General features: G+C 39.0%; 1 protein-coding gene across 1 annotated transcript in view; it reads right to left on the reverse strand.

Annotated features, from left to right (window-relative positions):
- The window catches only part of Prkg1 (protein kinase cGMP-dependent 1), a 1,109,494-nt gene that overhangs the window by 64,555 nt on the left and 1,019,652 nt on the right, over positions 1 to 25,287 (reverse strand).

The following is a 25,287-nucleotide window of genomic DNA, read 5'->3' on the forward strand; positions in this document are numbered from 1 at the left end:
CAACAAGATATGAGATTTCTTGTAATTTGTTTATTTTTTAAATTTGCCTACTTGACTTTTTAATATTATATGGAATTATTATTTTCATTTAGTGCATTTTCAAGGGCAGTCAAAATAAACCTTATAATCAGTTGTGATTATGACTACGTTAGTGACCTGATTAATAAAAGTTTTCAATATGTTTCCATGGACTATTGGCTATACAGGTGCCTACTAGTCCTAAAAGACTATAATGGTTTGTTTCTACTCTGGAGTGTCCGTGAACTGGCAATGAGGCTTGGTGCTGTATATGATTGAAAATTCAGCTATGAAAGCCTGCTTGGAACAGGTTTAACCCATGATAGTCTGTCCATGATATTCTTTTTTCACTCATTATTTTTAGCACAGAAATAATAGATCAATTGACTTGAAACAACCAAGGCCATTTTCAAGGTTGGTATCACCTTTGCCCTACCTACTTTATAAGAAACCAGTTGTCTAAGGGTGACAGCAATTATCCCTAGGCTGATAAAAACATAATTTTCCTGTGAGGGACAGATTCTATGAAAACTGTATAATCTTTACATAATTTACCAATGGAACTCTCTAGAGACTGATATGCTGAAAGGCATTGGACCGACTGAGGGAAGGAATCTGAGTCAGCTAAGGCAAAATAAAATAAAAATCTTTGAAATCATTTTGAATAGTAAGTAATCTGAATATTAAGGTCAAAACAGAATTCAAATGATGTGTTTTCAGCATAATTGGGCCATTCTGTAAACTACTAATAATACATGAACATTCCAGGTACTCTTATAGATACTGACTGGGGGACACAGATGCGTACAAAATAGAGAAAAGAAAAACCCAACCCTCATATGGCTTTCATGCTGATGGAGGAGAAAAAGAAATAAAAATGTATGCATTAATTGTGGTAAGTGTTGTGGATGACAGTTAAGAGTGTGGGAATAGGTATGGGAGCTACAGTTTTAACCCAGAGCCCGGGAAGCTCACTGGGAAGAGAAAGTAAGCCCTGGGGAATCTGGGTAGAAGAAATTGAAAGTGCAGGTGCCCCAAGGCAGGTGTCTACCTGGTGTGTGTTCTCATTAGCAAGGTTACCGTAGAGTCGAGGGTAGTGGGATCAGGGATGAAGAGAAAGAAATGAGACTGGGGGGTGGGGGAAGGTGGGGGAAGGGCTGCAAATTGTCCAGTGCCCTCTGGAACATTAGGGGTTTGACTGACTCCCAAAAGGATGCACTTAGGAAGCATAACATGGTCTGCTCTTACACGCTAATTTACATTTGAGATTGCCTCTAGGAGGGTAGAAATCAGACACGAGGAGAACAAAAATAGGTTGATGAGGACAAGCCTTTGAGTAACCCATGAAGGAGAAGATGCAGCTTAAATGTTGTTGGTTTCACATAAAGTTGTAAAATAGCATCAGCAAGATTTACTGTTTGAAGCACACGAGAGTGAATAAAAGGCAAAGGTAGATCGCGGTTATTACACCTGAGGCTCAAGACAGAAATGATAGAGTTCAAGTTATTGAAACAGGGAAGCTATAAGAAAAACCGGTTTGTATCAAGAGTGGAAGCTGACATTTTAGGATTGTGATGTATATGATATACCTAGGTAAACTTTTCAAGGAGGTGTCTAGAAGTCTGATGGAAAAACAGAATCTAGCTTGGAAATATAAATCTGGACATTATCAGCACATTATGGGTTCAAAAGTTAGAAGACAATCTGATATGACCAGAGATGATAAAGAAAAAGCACGAGTTCAAAGAATGAGTCCTAGAGAATGGCACCTTTGAAAGAGAGGTGGGAGCAAAGAGCAAGCAAAAAAAAAAAAAAAAAAAAAAAAAGGATCAAGAGAACATGTGTTCTTGAAGAGATTTCAAGATGAGGAGGTGGCCGTCTGCATGAAAAGATACAGACTGATCACACTGGAAAAGATATGAGACTCAGCAAGTGAATTTAACTATTAGAAGTCACTAGTGACCTTGGCAGAACAATGGGGATTAGAGCTGGAGGAAAGAATTGAAATCCCCTATTGATGTGTATCACAAGGGATTTTCTGAGGTTAAGACCAATGAGATGACCAGTAAAGCATGGACTTTCTGATGTGGCTTGTGGGTTTGTCTCTGGACGTCAGTTCACTGGACAGTTGCTTTTGCTAAATAGAATTAATTCATTCTGATGAAAAATAGAGCATTCACAGACTTCTTTCATTGAATAGAAGCTTGTGGCACATTCTCATCCGTCTATCTCACTGTGCTTTAGAACTGTTAACACAAGCTTCTTTCCCATGCTGTACACAGTATAATGAACCGTAGGAAATGTAAGGATGTAAAGATGAGTCTGTTCATTCTAGAAGTGCTGAAGAGAGACACTTCCCTGACTAAATAAGAAACTTATAGAAGAAGAAAGGTGAGATGACCCTGTATAGGGTGAAATGTGGTAATAGAACAAGCCTAGTGCTATGTCAACATCAAGTTTTAGGGAAAGCTAATGCTATAAAGATGAAATAATGTCAGGATTAACTGATGTAATACAAAGCTACGTATTTTTCTATCAACAATATCAATGAGCACTAGCATTTTCATTTAGTGGCTGGACAATCTGTAGTGGACATTACTCTAAATTCTTTATATTTGCTGTCATTTAATTCTGTAAGAAACAGCCTGTTCTACAATCGACTATTTGATCTTCACCCTGATTTCTTTTATGTAGCCTTTGATTTACATGTATAGGCTATCTTCCATTCCTGTACTCATTTAATATTTTGTCAGGAGGGATTGCATCAACAAATATTTAAGAGAAAATGAAACATTATGAAATAAAAAACACTATAAATCTAGGTAGAAATTTGTGTTATTATATAACAGATTTGGAGTTTAAGAATGATGAAAGATCAGTTTCTATTCTGTTGTATTACTTAGCAAATAAAAATCTTTTCCCAGGAGACACCTGCATAGTGCTGGCATACTCATAGGGCAGAAACAGGTTTATTTGTCACATGATGAGCAATGTCCTGTCCCCAAGGGTGAACTTTTAACAGCAGTCACCTCTGCTGGGGTCAAAGGGGGTTTAAACTATCCAGGGATGATTCTAGTACAACATCAAATGCTATTTACTGGAAGGCAGGGAATCCTCGCCCATCCATACAATCCCCACAACTCTGGACACAGGGGAACAACTGATGACTGAAAACTGTCCTCTCCATTCTTGCCAGAACCCAACATGGAGCTGCCCAATTCTTCTTGTTTTAAAGTTTTTTTCAGTGATCAAAATACTTAATAGAATTATAAAACCAGTTCTTGTGATTGTTTTCAAATTTTAATAAATTTCCTAGCCTGCTGCTTTCTAAGGTGAATTTACAAAGAAAGAAACTATATCATAATTTTCATTTATTATGATATTTAGAAATGTAAGTCTTGTGACGGGAAGTCAATAAATACTGCTTTTTAAAAGGTCTTGTCTACTTCAAAGTATCATCACTGTTGTTTCTATATGGAAATCAAGTAAAAGTATCATTCTTCCCATTACTCATTTACTGATTCATTTTTTATTGTTAGCAGATGTTCATTTGAATACTTTCATTATTTAAAAAGTAATGGAATTTAGCAGCTTGGTCTCATATCTAGATTTTCTTTTTTAAAGTGATTTTAATAAAGTTTATCATTTCAAGCTTTATATAGAGAAATTAAGTTCAATGAAATATGGGGATTATAAAAATAATTGTAAGCATAGTATTAAATAGAAGATTTTTTTAAAAAAAATGTAAAATAAAATTTATGTAGCTTATTTAGCATTCTTTCTATATTAGATTTTAATAGAGGTTTTAGGTTATTGATATAACACTAAAAGCCATCCCTAAATATCTTGCTTTGAAACAATAACAAATATTTACTGTTAATTCTAGTTTCTGTGAGACACAAGTTTGTCCTCATGATATGGCAATATGTGTCCTTCCGAAACAAGCTGTCCCACAGAATACAGCAGAGAGTGCAATGCCTTTACAGCCTAGCCACAGAAGCCACACTCCAATGTCACTGCAGTATTCTCTACTGGCCACATGGACCGTTTCATGTGATAGGACACCACACAAAGCACACATACAAGGAGGCCCAGACACCAGGGACCACTGGAAACCATCTACTGTAGTCCAGTCTCTGATCCCCATGGTTCATGTCATTTTTACAGAAGGAGTGTCTTCGTCTCTCCCTAGTGTCTCTGAATGTCTTATTCTGTATACACTATATAGCCTTACTATAAAGCCTTTGTCATAGAAATCAGTTCCAGGGACAGATGAAGCTTCTCAAATGTGACTCCATAACTACAGCTCTTTTTTTTTTTTTTTTTTTTTTTTTTTTTTTTTTTTTTTTAAGACTATCTTACCTTGTAAATCAGGCTGGCTCTAAAGGCCTGATGCTTCTGTTTTATCCCCCTTACTGCTGAGACTGCTGGCCTGTGCCACCGTGCCTGCAAGTACAGTCTTTGAGGATGATTCTTCACCATCTGGAGCTACAAGAATCATGGTCATTTACCCCCAACTCTCCACACCACATGCGCCCTCACTAGTTTACAGAAGTTCTGACATCTAGCAGGAAGCAGCTCAGTTGGCCCTGAAATGGGACTAAAGGGCTGGAAATAATTGTCTCTTCCAGCTCTGGCCTCAGCTTTGTCTTTCCCCCGAAGACATTCCTCCTTTGACTTGGACAACTGCTCAGTATCTGAAGTGGTTTTCTCAGGCTGCCTTCTGCGTGGCGACTTTTGGGACTCCAGTGGCCTCTTCACTCACTGTCACCTTGTCAACACCGGAGGAGCTTGGTCAGTTTAATCCTCTCAAAAGCTTCGAGTTTATGCTGAATCCTGCTGGAGTTCCATAAGACAAAAGACATACCTACAGTTGTTTCTGACATAAGCTCTCTTTATCTTGGTGTCCTTGTGCACACTGATGAGGAGTAATGCTCCTGATCTGTACATGAACCTTCTGACCACATCATTCCCTAAGGTGTTGTCTTAAACTATTGCTGACATATCACAAGATCTTAATGGAATAATTTTAGCCTTATATTGATTCTATCTTTCCCTTAGAGTTCCTTAGGTGTGACTTTTGCTTGGAAGCCACCTAATTTTAGCATTATTTTCCATTGGGAAAGGATGAAAATTATTAAAAATAGCTACTGGATCATTTATGCTTCACAGTCCGTTATTTACCTTATTTTTCTCATAACACATTTCCTGTAGGTAATGAGACAAAACCAAGCTTCACTTTCTACACCTTGTTTGGAAAATGGTTTTTAGCTGAACTTCTTCCTCAGGTCACCAGACTCATTTTTACTTAACCTGTCATTCTGGGTGACTTTCTTGCTACTAAATAACCAGGGCTCCTTTCCTACAGTTTCAAGGCACAATTTATCTTTTTAAAAAATATTTTACGTGTTTGTATCATGTGTGTTTGAGGGTGTGGGGACATGGAGACCAGAAGAGGGTATCTGATGCTCTGGAGTTATGGGTAGTTGAGAGCCTCGCAACTGGGATCTGAACTCAGGTCTTTTGGAAAAGCAGCCAGCATTTTAAAGCACTGAGACATCTTCTAGCCCTTTTTCATTTTTCCTAAAGCCTCCACTAAGCCTCCTAAAGGCATTGGATTTCTTCTAAGCCTGTTCAAAGTTTCAAAGTCCTTCTACATCACTCACTTTCTTATTCCAATCTCATCAAATTCTAGTCCTTATTATAGCAGACATCATACTCCTGGAAAGTAAAATACCTATCAGTTGTAGAATGCTGTGTAACAAATCCCCCTGATGCTCAATGACTGTATCAACTGTTTTAGATACTTATTATCTGGAAGCTTCTGCATGTCTGGGGTCCAGAAGTGTCATGGCTGGGCAGTTTTGCTTTGAGGTTGCCTTGAGGTTGCAGTTCAGCTGTGACCTGGGGCTGTAATCATCTGAGTCCTGGCTGGGAACTAGATGGCATCTGAGCACTGTTGGTGTTTTATTGGAGGTAAAAAAAAAAATCTATCCTTACCCAGAACCTCAGAATATGACTTTACGTAGAATCAGGGTCTTAATTATTTAAGATGAAACCATTATGGATATGGTAGTACCCAAGTGGGAAACTCCAGCTACTTCCAGCGAAAAGATAGCCATGTGAAGATGGAGAAGGATCCACAGACAACAGACACCAAACTGTGAGAAACCCAAGAAGTAGAAGTGTTCAAAGGAATTTTTCCCCTTGATCATTTAGGAGGAATCTGGTCCTGAGGCTTTGATTTCAGACTTCTCACTTCCAGTCAGGTGAGAAAATAAATTTCTCTGGTTTTAACCCAAGTTTTAATAATTAGTTATGGCAGTCCTAGCAAACTAATATACAGATCTTTAGATGGTTCTTGTTTATTAGTCTAATTTCCCACTGCATAATCAATCCATTAGTTCACAAAAATTGAATAACTCATATAGTTCTCAATTAAGCAAACCAGCAAAACAAAAATATGAAAACCAGTGAGGTAACTCATCCATTTTAGTTGATCATGTGATCATTTCAACATGAATTCATTAATTATATTTATTAAGCATCTACTAGTTGTAAAACTCTGCAAAATGCTAACTAGAAATAAAACCAAACCTTGTTTCATGCCAGGGTAGTGAGGGGAATTTTCCCTCTGGTTAAAGAGGAGAGGATCAGGTGAGTCTCAGAGTACGGATTGACAACCACAGAGGGACTGTAGTTTGTAACTTATCTCCAGTGGCCATGGAGTAAATTGATTCCCACGTGAAGAGCATTTGTCATTTTACGGATACTATTGGAGAGCAGTACCACATGTGTCTTCTTAGACTGCTGTGGATGTTCTCTTACAGACGCAAACTGAACTCGGGGTTTCTGTTTCCGCCAGAACCACGCTCGCTAGCCCTGTAGCTCAACACTCCTCCTATTTAACTTTTTTTTGCAGAATCTTCAAACTTTCATTATTTTAAACAGTTTAGATTCACTCAGTAATTTTTTCTTGACTCTTTTTTTTCCTTCCTTGTTCATTCATGAACAAATACAAACAATTCTTTTTCAAAACACCATCAAGCAATCTCTTCTTGTCTCCTCCACTGCATCACAGAACTTCAACCATCTCATGTCTGACGAGGACTGCTACAAGGGCCTCATCCCTCGTCAGTCAGCTCTCACTCAGGAGGCTTGCCAAAAAGTCAAGTGAATCCTACTGGTAGTGAATAGGGTTTCCTCTTTGCCACATCCTTGTCAACAAAAACCAAACTCAGACAAATACTGTGTGTTTCTCCTATATAGACCCTAGGCTTTAATTTAAGTTTTTTTTTGGTTTTTCGAGACAGGGCTTCTCTGTGTAGCTTTGTGCCTTTCCTGGGACTCACTTGGTAGCCCAGGCTGGCCTCGAACTCACAGAGATCCACCTGTCTCTGCCTCCCGAGTGCTGGGATCAAAGGCGTGCGCCACCACCGCCTGGCTTAATTTAAGTTTTATTTATGCCTCCTAATCTCTGTCTCTCCCGCCCTTCCTCCCTCCCTCTTTCCCCTCTCCCCCCCCCCGTGTGTGTGTGTGTGTGTGTGTGTGTGTGTGTGTGTGTGTGTTTAGGTTGTGAAAGTAGAAAGTAGATCAAGGGAGGGGAAATAAGAACCTGGGGAGAGAGACAAGGAAAAATAGGATAATAGAATAAATGCACCTGAGATGAACTCAGAAGGTTGGATATTGGGTGGGAGGAATTTTTATGAGCGAGAGGGTAGCAGGGAAGGGAAGTGTGGAAGAAGGACCACTAAGAACAAAGGATGAACAATCCCTAATAACCCCATTATGTTGTTGCTAATTTATATACAAACAAACAAACAAACAAAACAACAGCAAAATGGAATGTGTTTAGGAATAGCACACCAAAGTCCTTATCTTCTGGGCAGAGGAGTTGGATTTGATCCCAATAAGGAAAACTCTTCTTGAGAAAGATTTCAGCAAACAAGTGATGAAAGAAGCCATTTTAATACTTCATGGAACCCAGGATCTCGTCTCAATTGTATCATTTTCAAGATCTCTGTGAGTTCGAGGCCAGCCTGGTCTACAGAGCGAGATCCAGGACAGGCACCAAAACTATACAGAGAAACCCTGTCTCGAAAACAAACAAACAAACAAACAAACAAACAAACAAACAAAAAACGTAATTAAAGCCAGTACCTAAAGAGAAACAGTTGTCTCTACAGCAATTTGTGTGGAACTTCTGCCCTCACTGGAAGATGTCCACATCTGACTTAGAAGGCATTTATAAAAGTAACAGCCAACAATGAATGTGACCAATTCCAATGCTATGGAATTATTATAATAGATTCAGGCTGTTTTGTACTCACAATGCACAATACGAATATGAAATCCATGTAATTTTGCTTGGCCAATAATTTGATTCCCTTTTACAGGGAAAACATGGTCAAGCTGTTAGGTAGCTGGACAGGTATTTAGCAAGCTTGCAGGAGATCTGCAGATGGACCCTTCCTGCTATGATCAGCTTTAGACTCCACTTCTCTCTCCTTGTAACTCATTAATTTTAAAAAAAGGAAAGGTATTTTCTCCCAAAATGACTATTTCATAGATTTATAAAGTTTTCTTTTATTTTATTTAATCTATTTCTGTTACAAGATTTGTTGTTGTTGTTGTTCATAAGAATAAGATCTGAGTTTTACCTCAGGCCCTGGGTAGACACATGGTATCTTATACTCCTCCAAAGATTACAAGATTACAGAAATACATTTTCTGTCTCTTCCCTTAAGAGTTAATCCAAACATCCTGTCAATCATCTAGACTAGAGCCTGCCCCACAGCAAAACTGACAGATGTGAAGATATCTCAGAAAGATGGGAGGTTAAATTAGCTCCTTAGAGAAACACGTTTTTAAGAAACTCTACTCTTGATTCCGTTGCTCACAGATCTTCACTGTTAGGCTAGCCATTGTCTGAACTCTGACTTTCTAGCTTTTATTCTGATGCCAGCCAATCTCCTAAACCCACTTCTCCTGACACTCTGGGCATTGCCACTCTATCCCTGAAGAACCTCTCTTCCCCATGGAGTTCTGACAGGCTTCCATTGCCGACCTCACCGTCAGTCTTAAACTCATAACTGAAAACAAATCTTACTCTCTTTCTATCATCTGCCTCTGCCTCCCAGCAGCTGCTGGCTCTATGGTTTACTTCCTTGCTGTTTGCTTCCCCTCAAGCTTCCATAAAATATTGTGTTGAATGAAAATGGATTTTCTTATCCTAGTTTTATAAGTTTTATATGCCTCGAACTTCCCCCACTTAGTGTAATACTGGCTCTATGTTGTTGTACATAGCTTTATTGTGTTGACATACGCATCTTTTATTCTTAGTCTCTTCAGGGCTTTTATCAGGAAGGGATGTTGGATTTTGTCAAAAGTCTATTCAACACCTATTGAGATGATTTACATCCTTGAGCCCATTCATACAATGACTTGCATTTTTTGACCTGCATATGTTGAGCCATCCCTGCATCTCTGAAATGAGGCCAATTTGATTATAATGAATGGTCTTTTTGATGTGCTCTTGAATTCACTATGCAATTATTTTATTCAGAATTTTTGTATCTACATTCATCAAATAGCTCAGTGTATAATTTTTTTGGTCTTGTGTCACTATCTGATTTTGGTATCAATGTAATTACTTATACACTATTTCAATATAGTGCTTTATGTCTTAGCTAGAGAAATAAGACAAGAGATAGAAATAAAAGGGATACAAATAGGTTAAGAAAAAGTCAAAGTAAAATTATTTGAAGGTTATATTGTTCTATACATAAAAGATCCTGAAGACTACACTGGGGAGCTTTTAGATCTGGTAAGACTTTTAGTAAAGTGGCAGGATACAAATTAACAGACTAACACTAGTAGTCCTCTTATATACTAATAGCAAATATACCAAAAAGAAACAACAGATACAATCCCATTCACTGTTGTCTAAAAAGAAAACATGAACTCAGACTTACTAGTTTACATTCTTGCCATCAGTACATAAGCGTTCCTTTTGATCCACATCCTGGCCAGCTTTTGTTGTTACTTATTTCTTAATGATTGCCACCTAATGATTCCACTGAAATGGAATCTCAGTGAAGTTTTGAAGATTTGCATTCTCTGACAGCTAGTGTGGTTGAACAGTTTGTCATGCATTTCTACTTAACTCTTTGTGTCATTAGCTTATTTACTAAGTGGTTTGTTTGACTGTGATTTATTTTTGTGTTTAGTTTTTTTAAATCTATTCTAAATATCAACTCTCTGTAAGAAATATATCCAGAGGGTTTGGATTTTTTGGGTTTTTTTGTTGTTGTTGTTGTTGTTTTTTGTTTTTGGTTTTTTTTTTTTTTGTGGTTGCAGAAGCTTCTCAAGGTTCTATTTGTCCATTCTCGATGTTGTTTCCTGATCCACCAGAGTCCTATTCAAAGAGTTCTTGCTTATACCCATATCTAAGGCATTATCTCTACCTTTTCTTTAGTTTTTCATAGTTTGAGGTTTTACATTAAGGTCTATGATCTACTTAAGCTGGTGTTTTATGGGGTGATACTGGGATATAGTTTCATTCTCCTACAAGTAAACACCCTGTTTCCCAGGACCATTTGTTGAAAAAGCTGGGGGTTTTGTTTTGCTCTGCTTTCCTTTGGAACCTTTGTAAAGCATCAAGTGACTGTAGCTGTATGGTTTTAGATCTATGTCTCCCAGTTATTCCACTGAGCTGTACATCTGCGTGATAGTGCCACGCTGGTGTAGTGATCCTGATGCTGTAGTATAATTTATAATCAGTTCTGGTAATACTATCACCATTTCACCATTCCTTTTTTTTTTTTTTTTTTAAGAATGCTTTTATGGTCTAGAATCTTTTGTGCTTCAGCATGAACTTTTTTTCCTATTTTAGAATTTGGAGTTCAGGTGGGTTTGTACTTGATCTGTGAATTACATAGTATAGCCATTTCACAGTACTGACTTCTGTCTTCTTCCACTTCTTCCTTTACTGTTTTCATGTGAAAGAGCAGCCCTTCTGATAGGTGCCAGTTGGTAAGAATTCCCAATTCATCCTGTTTTAGCAGAAACAACTTCATCCTAGTTTTTTAAACCATGAATATCCCAAGAGAAGCCAATGAGAAGAAAGGCTAAATAGTGATTGCATTTTTATGTAAATTGCAAATACAGAGTCAAGTGGGATGGAGGAGATGGGAAGGGCTGCCAATACTGCGGCTATTGCCAATGTTGTCACTATTAAAATGTTCTTTGGGATGATGTCTACACTGTCAACCTTCCACACAGAGCTTTGCAGCTGTTGTTTCAAGCCACCAATGGAAACCATTTCCACTTTTTCCTATGTGTGTAATAGGCACCGAATTGTTAGTCCTTTGTGAAGTGTATAATTTCAGGCTTTTGAGTTACTATAAATATAGGTTAGCACAGCTTCTTATGTTTACTGGATCATACTGAATAAATTTAAATCTGCATATATACCATTTGGAGATAGTATAGAAATATGGTGCATTGAAGTCATGAATCTGAGTGAATTATCTATTACCACTACTTTCCTAAAACAGTTGAATTCCTAACTACACTCAAATAGTATTCTTACGCCCACAGGTATGTGCAGATCACACCCCTCTATGAAAGAAGCTTCTTTTTGCAGCAGATAGAGATCATAACAGAAAGCCACAACTAGTCAAAATGCAAAGAGCAACTGACCATGGTGTCGAGCTCCACTGAATACATCTTCAACATAACCCCTACACTTAACCACTCAGGGAATAATGCTGAGAAAGGGACAGAAAAACTGTAAGAGCCAGAGGACCAGGGAGTCTATTGCAAGATTGTGCCTTCTATCTAAGAAAGGGAAGCTACACCCACAAATTCTCAACAACATGGTTACCTAAAAAAGACCTGAACAATTCTAATATAATTTGACTTCTCAACATGAACGGAAATCTCTCAGGGCTCCACACCCAGATGAAAAGCTAAAGCAATCAGCAACTGCTCAGAGATGGAGAATTAGTCTTCCCCAGGGATAAGTCCCATGATTCGTTATTTAGTACCAAGTGGTCAGCCCTTGAAATATATATGCAGTAACACCAAACAGATTTAAGAGTTTGCATATTTATATTCATTTGTATGTATATGTAACAACAGTGCTTAAAGAGGAGGGGGGCTGTAAATTTGGGAGAGGAAAGGACAGGGTAGAGGAGAGGAAGAAGAAAATGATGTAATTGTATTTTAAAAATATACAAAAACCTCACTGATTTATTGTATATAGTTCTTGAACTATGGGACTTATTTGATGTAAACCAACTAAGAACTCATTTAATACACACACACACACACACACACACACACACACACACACACTTTTATTAGATACTAGCAACTTGTGCATAAGCCAGCAGGCCTCTGTTGAGCTACCATTTGTGGGGGGTGTTAAACTTTCTTATTCTAGCTACACATCCATTCTTTTATATTTTTATGAGGTTTTCCCAGTAGATCTTTGAGAGGCTGTGAGCCTCTCCCAGGATATGCATGCCTTCCTGACCAATTAAAAATAAATACAGCCACAGGAAGAAGGATCAACTCACTCTTCAGTTGGCTTATGACCCAGAGGTGGAAGGAGGCAGGTCAGGGGAGCCTGGGGTGCTATTTTAGAAGAAAAGGAAATTGGGCCTACATAACCACCCTTCCATGACCTGCGGTTTGAGAATCAGAGCTCTGCATGGTTCCCACACCACAGCTGTTTTTCTACATCACCAACACGGAGCACAGGAAATGGAACGGCACATAGGCTGCAGTTTATAGAGTCTGATCTCTTGGCAAGAGAAACATGATCTCCTGGCTCTTGTATTCTCTCCAGAGTGGCATCTGAACTCACACATTAAAAGGAATTGCCTGCCTCATGAAAGGGATCTTCACGTGTGAAAAGCCTAGAGGCATGCAAGTAGTGCGTATAGTTTCTATTTAGACTGACTAATTGGAAATTTTAAGAAGGTTTTGGTCTATTTAATTCTTAAAACAGGATTAAAGTATGACCTGAAAAAATACATATAACCACATAAAGACTAGGTGTTCACTTTCTACTAAGGGCCACAGAAGATACAACACCCAAGATAAGTTTAATTCCAGACACTTGGAAATCAAAGCATCTATTTGAGGTACTCTGCCGAAGTGGCTCTGATAACATATCCAGTTCCAGGTGAATCTAATTTTGAAAGTTTACCAATGAGAAAAGAGGTGACTTGAGTTTCAGCAGACAAATATTTTCTTAACTTGGAAGTCCCTATGTAACTCTAGCTACAGGCTTCTAGGAGATTGCAAAATCTACATGAAATTATTTCTAGGGCATTCTGGTCTCTATGTGTGGGTTTTCAAATTTTTAATTCTTTTGAGAACTCCATACGTGATCATTGCATCTATGTAGCTCATGTCCCTCCCTCTCTATTTCTAACCTCTCCTGTCTTCCCTCGTTCTTCCCCAATTCATGACTTCTTATTTGACGTTTGATACATACATACATACATGAATACAACCTGCCAAGTCCATTTGCAGAAGTGTCCAGGGCTGATCACTTGGGATCTGACAGTCTATCAGTGAGCTCATGCCTGAGAAAAAAATGTATTCCTCCTCTCCCTGCAGCAATCAACTGCCTGTAGCTCCTCATTTGGGGTGAGACCTTCCCCCATCCACATTGGCATGTTAACTGGCATTGTCCTTATGCAGATTTTATTTAGACATCCACATTGTGGAGATTTCATGGGTGCAGTTTCCCTGTCAGTCTAGAGGACACTAGCATCAGGTGTCTTATCCTTATAGCTACAGGGAAGTGTAGCTCTTACCCTGCTTCACAAAAGGTTCTTTTTGCAACAGACGGGGACTATTGCAGAGAAACACACTTGTCAAAATATAGAGAATAAATGACCATGGAGTGTCCAATCATGGTTAATATGTTTGCAAAGAAAACCTTACACCAAAGGCTCAGGGAAATTCATGGAAGATTGTATTTTATTTCTAACTCCAGATACAGGAGCCTGCTGAGTGAAGCTGAGACTTGATGCCATCTGTCCAGGAATAATCTAACTGAATGAAATGGAAATTTAAGCTTCACTTTCTACACCTGGTAATCCTGCTGTAGAGAAGTATGTGACCCAGCCCATTCCAGAATGATCAGCACAACTGTCTAAACTCCAAATCTTTTGTATCCTTGGAAGCTGTCCAGAGAATTCCCAAAGTCCACTGGCTTTTACTTCCTTCAGTTATACTGGCTAAAAGAGGGACAGAGCCACAGGGTCCTCGGGACAGAGCTTGCTTATTTCCTATGCTGTTTTCTTGACCTGCTGCTGCCTTTCATGAGTCTATAATGATGAGTTGACTTTCCAAAAACTACCACTAGAGGGAACAAAAGCACAAGATTTGTCTCAATGTTGAGCCTGATAGAATTTTATTCATCCTGAAGATGTCCAATCGGATATTACATTTGCACCTTTAGATACGTAAGTATTCAGTACCTACTCTGTCATCCATGTGTTTTGGTTGATGATATTACACATAAGATCCAACCCAAAATTATCTCACTACTTCCCTCTACTGTGGAAATGAATTTAATATATTCATTCTCCTCTCACGTATCTTTTGTGTTCTAAGGTTATCCACTGAAATACATAATTTCAAAATGGAGTAAGACAATTATTTTCATCTGAAAAACATGGATGTATGGCTACTACCAATAGATATCAAGCTATTTTCCTGTGGTGAAGAGAGACAATTCTAAAGTGATTGAGGAAAGAGATACAGAAGACAACTGTTTCACGTTCTTACTACTGTAACTGTCTAAATGCCTGTATCCCTCACTTAGCATAGGAGACATCAGGAGAGTCAACTGCACATAAGCTTTGTATTTAGAATGGTATTTAGAATATCTTGAAATTTGCATCTTCAAAATTGCATTAAAAAATAAAATTTTATATTCAATCTAACATAAGATCATATACATTATGCAAATATTCTTTTTTCCCTTTTCTTTATTAAGAAATTTTCTACTCACTCCACATACCATCCACAGATCCCCCCTCCTTCCTCCTCCCAACCCCCAGCCTTCTTTCCCAAGTCACCCTGCATCCCCACACCCCCCAAATCGAGGTCTCCCATGGGGAGTCAGCAGAGCCCAGCACACTGAGCCTAGGCAGGTCCAAGCCCCTTCCCACTGCACCAAGGCTGTGCAAGGCATCACACCACAGGTACCATATTCCCAGAAACCTGCCCATAGACCAGGGACCCTCTGGATATGGAAGACGGTTGTTTGGCTCGAACTGTTTGGGAGGCACCCAGGCAAATATTCTTAAAATATGTATTAAAAGGAATATATAACTCTCATAACAGAAGTTGCTGCCTCAGTGAAAGACTTCCTGATTTATCACCTAACTCATACTGTCTTCCTATTATTTATATTATAAATTTTCTAAAACATGAGGTGAGTTAAACTGAGTGCCTAAAGGCATTTGTACTGAATTGGAACTCTGGGAGCATCAAACGACTGGGCAGTCTAGCTTCCCTACTAAAATTTTATGCTTTAGTTTCACATGAATTCTTAACAATTCCTGAACGTCATCTGTATGTAATTTTGATTGTTATTTATATAGAAATAAAGATGGTTTCTAATATTAAATATAAGTGTATTCACTATACATTGGCCACTGTAAAAAAAAGGCCATTTATAAAATATTCTTATTTGATCTTTGTCTAAATTCTGAAGGAGGTGTACATGCATGTGGGCATGGTCTCCATCTTGCAGGTAAAGAAACTGCAGACTGGTAAAAATTAGTGACTTCATTTTATGAACCTGTGTCTCTCCTGACACACTCTGTTCTACTGATGCAAGTTCGTGTCATTACGGGTTTTGCTGCAAAAGAGAAGACTAGGAGACATACATCTAGGGTACATCTTGAAGTTATTACTCTCCGTCTTCTTTTCTCCCAGGCAGAACACTTATCTCCTCTCTGCTGAAGTGCTTTGGGGTGTCAGGATATGGGGTATTTATGTATCCATTCTCCTATATACAGTGGGAACTCCAGGAGCTGGAAAGGGGTATGTAATTCATTTTAGTGTCTCAATCACTAGCAGAATGCCTGGTATACTGGAGTGGATCCATAAATGAGGATTGTGGATTGCCAAACGGAAAAAAAAAAAAAAAAGCAAGTTGATTCCATATTTTGGATGTTCGTCAGAATTTGAAATATATAAACTTGACTTTCTAAGAAGGTATTTTTGTACATGCATTGAGCATATGTTTGTTTTCCATTTAAAGTGCCCAGGGAGTGTTATTTATAAATATTTGAGACAGAACTTGCTTTAATTATATCATCTGCCTAATAGTGAATGGTGTAGATATTTCTGAAATTACCTTGTCACCTTACTGTGCTTACTGCAGCATGTATTTGTTTAGTCTGGGTGCTGAGGTACAGAGTATTTAAATACAGCGAGCCATTTAAAATTCACTTACAGGTCCATTGCATGAGCCCTAAAAACAACTCAAATTGCCTCTGCTCTTTACATGGCCTGTTCCTCCTCCCACCTCTCAGGATTAAGTTTGTGTCTTTCTTTTATTCCTGCATTGAGAATTTCACTGTAGAAGCAAGCTGGTGAACTTGCACCTAGATCCCTGGATCCCTGGGCACCTCCTCACTCCCGCTTCCCCTGTTTAATGGGAAAAAATATTTCTCTCCGATGAGTTACAAAGCAGTTATTAGGTTTGTCTCTGCACTGGGTGCATATACGCTTTTATATCTGCATTGAAGGTATGGCGGGAGACCCTTCCACAGGTTGACCATAAAGATTTTCTTTACCTTGAGCATCTTTAAAATATAGTAATGGTTTCTGCTAACTCTGTGTAAGAACTTAGTGTTATAATGAGAGATAGCATTTTCAGCAAACATTATCAGAGGGGAATATTTGCTAAGTTTTGATATATTTGAAAAGCACACATTTGTTGTCAATTCATTTTGCATTTTAAGTTAAGCTTCTTGGGAGCTAGGTGTAAATTCTATTTCTTTGCATGTTACAAAGTACCTGATTACAGTGAATATAATTAATAGCTGGCTATTTGGAAATGTAATTTGCTTTAAGTTCCCATGTCTATTCCTCTTCCTGATATTGATAAAAATCTGTAGTGGTGGTGGTGGTGGTGGAGGTGGTGTGGTGTGGAGTGGTGGTGTGGTGATGGTGGTGGTGGTGATGTGGTGGTGTGGTAGTGGTAATGGTGGAGTGCTTGTGATGGTAGTGGTGTGTTGTTGTTGTGTTGTAGTGATGGTGGTGTGGTGGTGTTGGAGTGGTTGTGGCGGTGATAGTGTTGTTGTTGTGGTGTGGTGGTGCTAGTGGTGGTGGTGGTGATGGTGTTGTGGTGGTGGAGGTAGTAGTGTTGTGGTGGTGGTGGTGATGTTATGGTGGTGGTGGTGTGGTGGTGTGTTGTTGTGGTAGTGGTGGTGTTGGAGTGGTTGTGGTGGTGATGGTGTTGTGGTGGTTGTAGTAGTGGTGGTGGTGTGGTGGTGGTAGTGTTGTGGAGGTGATACAGTGATGTGGTGTTGTGGCAGTGGTGAATACAGTATCAAATAGACAAGAGTTGATTCAGGCTGAAACACACTGTCAGTACGTACCAAAATAGTCAGCAACTCAGAGCTTTAGAAATACAATATTTAAGGACATTTCTAATCTTGAAAAGGGTTTTATTTTTGGCCACAAATACATTCTTCAGAGGTGTAAAGCTGCACAGAACTTATGCTAGCAGACTTGATACATGTATCTGTATCTTCCAGTTTTTAGACCTTTGTTCATTATTTCTATCCTACTTCACTAATCAGTTATTGGAATGTTTTCTTTTTCTTTATGCATATATATATTATATTTTTTTTTTATTTTTTTTTGTTTTGTGTGTGTTGTATATATGCACCAAAGTAATTTAAAAGCACCCATATATTTGGGGGCTTTAAAACTACTTAATTTCAAAAGTTTAATGAAGATAATTCAGTGGAAGACTGTCGATATCAGAGTAAACCCATCCACTGCACATTCATGGCTGACCCAGCATCACTTGTTATCATACCTTTGATTGCAGCAGTTTCTAGATGTTAAGTACACAACTTAAATGGAAATAGATAACCAAGTGAGGCTTGAGCTTACAGATGCATCCTGTAATTAAACAGCTGGTGATTAAAACAACCACTGCAAGTGTAAAGGAGACAGGAGCCTGAAAAAGACCTATCTTTAGGGTATGCAGGTTGAGCTCGTTTGTGAACAGAAATGTATTTACTTGAGTAAGTAGCAAATAATCTGACCCTTTGAACCTGTCTGTACAGTCCCTGGACTTGGGAAGTGCACTGTGTCAGACAGAAGCTCTGTTCTATTGGAGACTTTTCAGTGTGTTGAGCCCAGTATGCATCCCAATGGAGACTGTGGTCCAAATAGAAGTGAACCAGACCAACTACTGTGCAAAACTTCCAAGACGGCTCATATGAGTGTTGAAAGAGAATTCCAGTAAATGATTTGGGTGACACTTGTTCCATTCTGCTAAACATAAGGTATAGAAGGAGAAAAAAAAGTAGAATCTCATTTCTTTGTGTAGTAGTTGGCATGTGTTTTACACATGTCAATTAGATATGAGATGGCAATAGTTAGACATGTTTTTCTATGAACAATGTTTTAGTCAAAAAGACAGATAATACTTGAGGGAAAGAAATACATTGTTATTGATAGTATTTTGATGTATGCTTTTAAGAGAAAAACTTATGCAATCATGCCACAAACTTCTTGAAAACAATTACCAAACCTCTTTATTCCTTTATACTTCATTCATGCCTAATTCAGAAGCCTCTTAATACATTCTTTTAGCCTAAATGGACAGAATGAGCTTTCCAGGTGTGTTGATGCACATATGTAATCCTGAAACATAAAAGGCGGAGGTGCTTGAGAGACTGGAGCATGAAGGTCATAAGCTCAAGGTCAGTCTTGGCTATATAATGAGTTCCAGGCAAGCCTGGACTACATGGCAAAATATGCCCTTACTTCCATGTCCATTCCCAAGAATGTCTGAGCTCACTTGTTGAATTTCAGTAATTATATATTAGTCCTGATACAATTGGATGATGGCTCTGAACTTTTATCTTTCTTTGTTTTGGTCAATAAGTATTTGTTGAAGTGTACTATTTGCAAAGAGTAGTCAAAGAAATAGGAATAAACTATATATTTCTCCTACAGTTCACATTCTAGCAAGAAAACACAAGTATATCTCCAAATTAATAACCCACTTTGGGAACTGTTATAAAGGACATGAGGAGACTTCTGTGATTGAACTGGTGTAAATTTGTGGGGAATGGTTTTACAATGAATCATTGGGGTAGGCTTCTTGGAGCACATACCGAGGACAAGAATATAGTTATCTGAAGAGTAGTGGTAACAGCTGTCATGGTGCTAAGGGTTTATAGAGTGTGTGAGGAGCTGAGGGAAGATCAGGTACCAGAGAGTAAAAAGTATCAACGCTAATGCAGGAAGGAGGGGCAGGCAGATGCTACCAGCTTAAGAGGAAAAGGCATTTTGATCACATTCTAACTGCAAGCTGTAACCCGTTTTAACTAGAGAAGCAACAGTGAAGACGACAGCCAGGATGAAACACAGCAGCCGCTGCTAAGTAAGCCCATGTCCTACGATAGGGCTTGTGGCAAATGCTTAACATCAAAGCACAAAGCGAAGATGCTTGCTTTTCCCATTTGCAGACAAGGAACTGAGTCTGAACGATATTGGTTAACTTGCCCAAGAACACAGTTAGTATGTATGGCCCTATCATACTTAGCATGTGTGACATCATCACACTTAGTATGTGTGGCATCGTCACATATCTGATTTGGAGAAAATGCATTGTTGAGGAACAGAGAGGAATGGGGAGAGGGTGTCATAGGGGGCCACACACGTATATACCTGGTAATGGGCTTGAGATGAGGGGAAAGAAAGAGAAAAGGTGGTACTACTAGCAACGAAACTAGAGGATTAGGAGAGAAGTAGGTTAAAAAAAATCTAGATTCCAATTTTAAATAAACTTGAGCTGGATAAAATAAATTCTAAAAAATATTGGTCAAGAGCAAATCTTATCTGTGAAAAGGATTCTAAAATCCTGTTATTCTTGTTCCTCTCTTCTCTACTTGCTGAGAAATTTCTTGGAAAACCACTTTCATTATTTTTCATAGTAACTGAATGAGGTCTACAATATTCTGGGGAAAAGATGAGTAAACTACAGGATGAGCCAGGGTGAGTCAGTTTTGTGTGATCAATAAGCTAAGAACAGTTATCACATCCTGATATGCAAGAGGGGCGGGGAGACAATGCTTTGTGACACTTGAAGATTATAAAAAATCCAAGTTTGGAGCCTCATAAATAAAGTTTTATTAAACACAGCTTCTCTCAATTCTTAAAACACTGGCTGTAGCTGCCGCTGTGCTACAACAGAGTGTGGTGGGCCTGCAGAGCCTGTGTGGCTGAGATGCAGCTCATCATAGAGCATTTATATTCTCATAGAGGATATATGAGGTACACAGTTCCATCTTAGCACCTGAAAGAGAAGACATACACACGAAATAATTCAATGAACCCTTGTTCCTGTACTGCCCCACTTGGTACTGTCAGAAAATCTCTCTCTCTCTCTCTCTCTCTCTCTCTCTCTCTCTCTCTCTCTATCTGTCTCTTTATCTCTCTCTCTCTATGTGTGTGTGTGTGTGTGTGTGTGTGTGTTTGTGCACATGCACATATGTGTGCACATGTGTGTATTCAGGGGCACGAACATGGAGGTCAGAGACCCACCTTGTGCATAGCTCTTTAGATCGACTCAGGCCTGTGTATTTGTGTATGTATGAGCATGGAGGTCAGAGACCCACCTTGTGCCTATTTCTTTAGTTATCCTTCACCCTGTTTTCTGAAGTCAGGACTCTTACTGGAACTTGACAAGCAGGATAGACGGGTTAGTCAGGGATCTACCTGTCTCTACCACACTGGCACTAAGGTGATTCTAAACACATTCTACAGCACCCAGCTCCCCCCCCCCAAAGGGCACTGGCTGCCCTTTTAGAGGACCCAGGTTCCATTCCCAGCACCGACATAGCAGCTCCCAAGGGATCCAATGACCTTTTTTACCTCCATAGTCACTGCACACACATGGTGCATAGATTATACAATGCACCCAAAACACCCATAAACATAAAAGTAAATAAATAAAAAAAATAGGTTCTGGAGGCAGAACTCAGGTCCTTGTACTGGTCTGGTAAACATAAGTTACAGAGTGAGCTACCCACCTGGATCAAACTTTTTTCTTAATTGGGGCTTTTATTAAAATAACAGCATGGTTGGAAAAAATATCTTAATACATGTTTTGTCTCTTGATCAAGCATATATTTTTTTTACTCCTGAAAATTTGTAAAGAAAAATAAGCCAAACTGAATAAAAAAGTGATAAACTATTGGAAGACCTTAGCACAATAACAGACTCAGATGCTTTAGAGAGAGACATGATTTCACTGGGAGTCTAGCAATTTAGCTGTGGTCAGATTCTCCAGGAGAGATGCACATACAGACATCTGTAATATAAATTATTCAGAATACATAAACTCTGTAATCATAATTTAAAAGAAGCCATTACAAGAATAAGCCCTGTCAATATATTTTTTTTAACCAAATAGGAACAAAATACAGAAGTGCCTTTAGGGCAAGAGTAATTTGCTACTACACTTGCCTTTGCCTTAAGGATCATCTTTCTGCAATTTCATCCAAGGTCACTTGACACTCCCCATAGAACACTAATGTGCCTAAGTGGCCCAGTGTTAGCTCTGAGTAGTTGTAAATTTGCTTCCGTTGCTCAGAGGGGGATTTGATAATGCTGACTTGAAGATGAACTCGGCTGTCTAAATGTCTGAGAACTCAGGCAATTTTAAAACTAGGGAACAGTGTTGCTTTTAAGGAGGGCTGAGAAGAAGGGAAAAAGAGAGGGAGTAATATGATATATTAAGTAGAAAGGGTGAATATTTGGAAAGACGAAGGGAACCAGCAAGAGGGGGGCAAATGGGAATGGCAGTAGAGAACAGATGTGAATAAGAACAAAGTATAAGGACATCTAGGAAAATGCCATAAGGAAAGCCATTATTTTTTAACTAACATATGTATGCATATATATGTGTATATATACACACATATATATGCTATATATGATGCCTTTCTTTTTCTGAGTATCTTCCAGTTGAATTACGAACAAGGGATACTTTTCACACTGAAATCGAGCTATTCCAGTGTATTTTCCAATTGAAAACCAAGTCTATAAGAAATAGCCTTGTAAAGACATGTCCTGGAGGTTGAAGCTGACTCTGTTGCTGACTTACAATGTAGCAATTAACCCCACAGCCACCAACAGGCACCTTATCCCTCTGAGCTCAGATTTCTTCTCTGGAATAATAATAGTAATAGAAACAACAACAACAACAACACATCCTAGCTCAAAGGATTGAATAATTGAAATAAAAAAATTGAAATTGGAAGAAATAGAGATAGAAGGATTCATTAGTTCAGAGGCCGACACAAATCAAGTTCCAGTTCAAATTAACAGTGAGCCTTTGACATGGTAGGCAAGTGTTCTCTGCCAGTGAGCTGTATCTCTGACCCTCTCTTCACTTTTTCTTTTGAGACAAGACTCACTAGGTTGTCCAGATTTGCCCTGAACATGTTCTATAGACTAGGTGTAGCATGAATTGTTAGGTCTTATTAATAAAACAAACCCAGAGCCAGGTATTGGGGTGAATACTGAAAGATCAGAGAGATAGAACAGGCCACAGCTAACCTCACCTTGCTAATTCCTCTACTGGTCCTGTTTCCTCAGACTGGAAGCCTCTGAGTCCTCTGATCTCAGCTGAACTGGTGCTCAAAAGCCTAAAAGCTTAACCAGGCTCTAATTCCTGGTTTTCACGCCTTATATACCTGTCTGCTTTCTGCCATCACTTCCTGGGATTAAAGGCATGTGTCACCATACCTGGCTGTTTCCATTGTGGCTTTGAACTCAGAGATCCAGAAGGATCTCTGCCTTCGGAATGCTAGGATTAAAGGTGTGTGTGCCACCATTTTCTGGCCTCTATATCTAGTGGCTGTTCTTTATTAGGGTAAATAATATATTGGGGAACATAATATCACTACAACTAGGCAAGTCTTCAACGTGTGATAATTCTGTTCAACTTGAGAGCAGCTGAGATTTAGGTCTGCGCTGCCAGGCCCAGCTCCAATTAACTACATGGAAAGATCTATCTACTCATGAATCCCAAGTAGCCTTTCATGACCTTCAGGTTTTACACAGGTTCTTGAGAAGTCTAAGAAAAGGTTTTGGTAATTTTCCTACTTCTAATCTTCTACCTGATCAAGATCACCACGCAAACGAAGTGAACTCATCCCACAGGACCAACCTGATGTGAATGAGGCATAAGAGGAGAGTTCAGACTCAGCACAGACACTTCCTGCCTCCCCAGGGTCTGCAGCCACTACAAGGGCCCAAGGAGTGCTCCCTGTGGGTGTCAGGTAATGTTTATTTGGAGAGAGGTGTGACTTCATTGGGGACATGGAGTGACTCTAGTGAGGAGTCAGGGCTAAGAATTTAGAATGGTGGGCTATTTCACAACCCCTTCTATAGCACTCTCAGTTCTGCACCACCTGGGTCTGATGGGGCTAGCTGTTCCCATTCAGATCTCTGTAGATCACAGCAGGAGAAGAAACGCAAACCATCACTGGGCATGTTTCCTAAACTAAAACAAATACAGGAAGACCGTGGAGCATGTCTGTTTCAAGGGGCTTTGGAATTTTCTACTTCAGGCCATCAAGTACAGATGGTCTATTTATAGGGTGTAGCAGGTATAGACTTTGAGTAACAGGCAAGATGAATTTTTGAGATGTAGAGTTGTGCTGGTTAGTTTTATGTCAACTTGACAGAAATTAGAGTTGTTTTGGAGAAGGTAACCTCAACTGAGAAAATGCTTCCACTATCTAGGTCTCTGGGCAAGCCTGAGGTGCATTTTCTTGATTGATGATTTATGTTGGAGGACGCAGATCACTGTGGGTGGTATCATCCCTGGGCTGATAGTCCTGGGTTCTATAAGAAAGCAGGCTGAATAATCCAGGGGAAGCAAGCCAGTAAGCAGCACCCATCCATGGCCTCTGCGTCAGCTCCTGCATCCAGGTTCCTGTCCTGACTTCCTTCAACGAAAAACCGACCACAAACGGTAAGATGAAATAAAAATCTTCCCCTCCAACTTGCTTTTGGTCATAGCATTTTATCACAGCAATAGAAACCACAAAACAAGACAATGTCTAGTACCTTTTTTCTCTAAGATATCAAAGAGAATTTTCATTCTACACTTACCCAGAAAATGATAGATGTAGTAAGTAGCTTATAAAACCCAAAATGTCAGGATATGGTGCAGGGATAGATACTTGATAATGTTATGGAACAAAATTGCTACTTTGTCTTGAGTCAAAGAAGGAAATATTGGAAGCAGGACTGGGACAGAGTTAAGAAAAAGGAAAAAAAGACGATACATATGCACCCTGCAACAAAAAACCAAGTGAAAAAAGAGGTGAAGACTGGACTGAAGTGGCCATAAACCACGGAAAGCCAGAAACCATCAGAATCCGGAGGGGGAAAGCAGTGCATTCTTCTCTAGAAGCCAGAGTGTGGTCTGCTTGGGAACTTGGCCAAATGGTATTCCTTATCTCTGGGCATTCATCTGGGAGAGAACAGCTTTCTCTTAAAACAGTCTGCCTGTTGTGGTTTGTTATGTAGACTATGGGATGTGAATACAATAGCAAAAACACTCCTATTATCATTTAAATTATTATATATTTTCTTAGCTGTGTCCACTCACTGTCTCTACTTTCCTAAACTTGTTATCAGACATTACAGAATTATTTTTCCTTTCTGTTCAGTCAGAATACATTGTGTGTCATTATAACACGATTTCGTTGACTCACTTTTGGAATCTTTGGTCATAAAACTATGTATATATCAGTCATTAATGAAGTCCTCAAACAAATGACTTCTTTCCATGGTACAAATATTTATCAAGTTGCATGGCAATTAAAGCAAGTAATTACACCCTTAAGAGATGCAAATTTCAAATTTATTATATCAAAATTGCAAACTACAGCTGTTCAAGTTTTAATGTGTATCTGTCTGGAAAATGACAAAGTAACTGAGACACAAGAGACAATCGAT

The sequence above is a fragment of the Peromyscus leucopus genome, chromosome 1, assembly GCF_004664715.2.
Source record: "Peromyscus leucopus breed LL Stock chromosome 1, UCI_PerLeu_2.1, whole genome shotgun sequence".
Lineage (NCBI taxonomy): Eukaryota > Metazoa > Chordata > Mammalia > Rodentia > Cricetidae > Peromyscus > Peromyscus leucopus.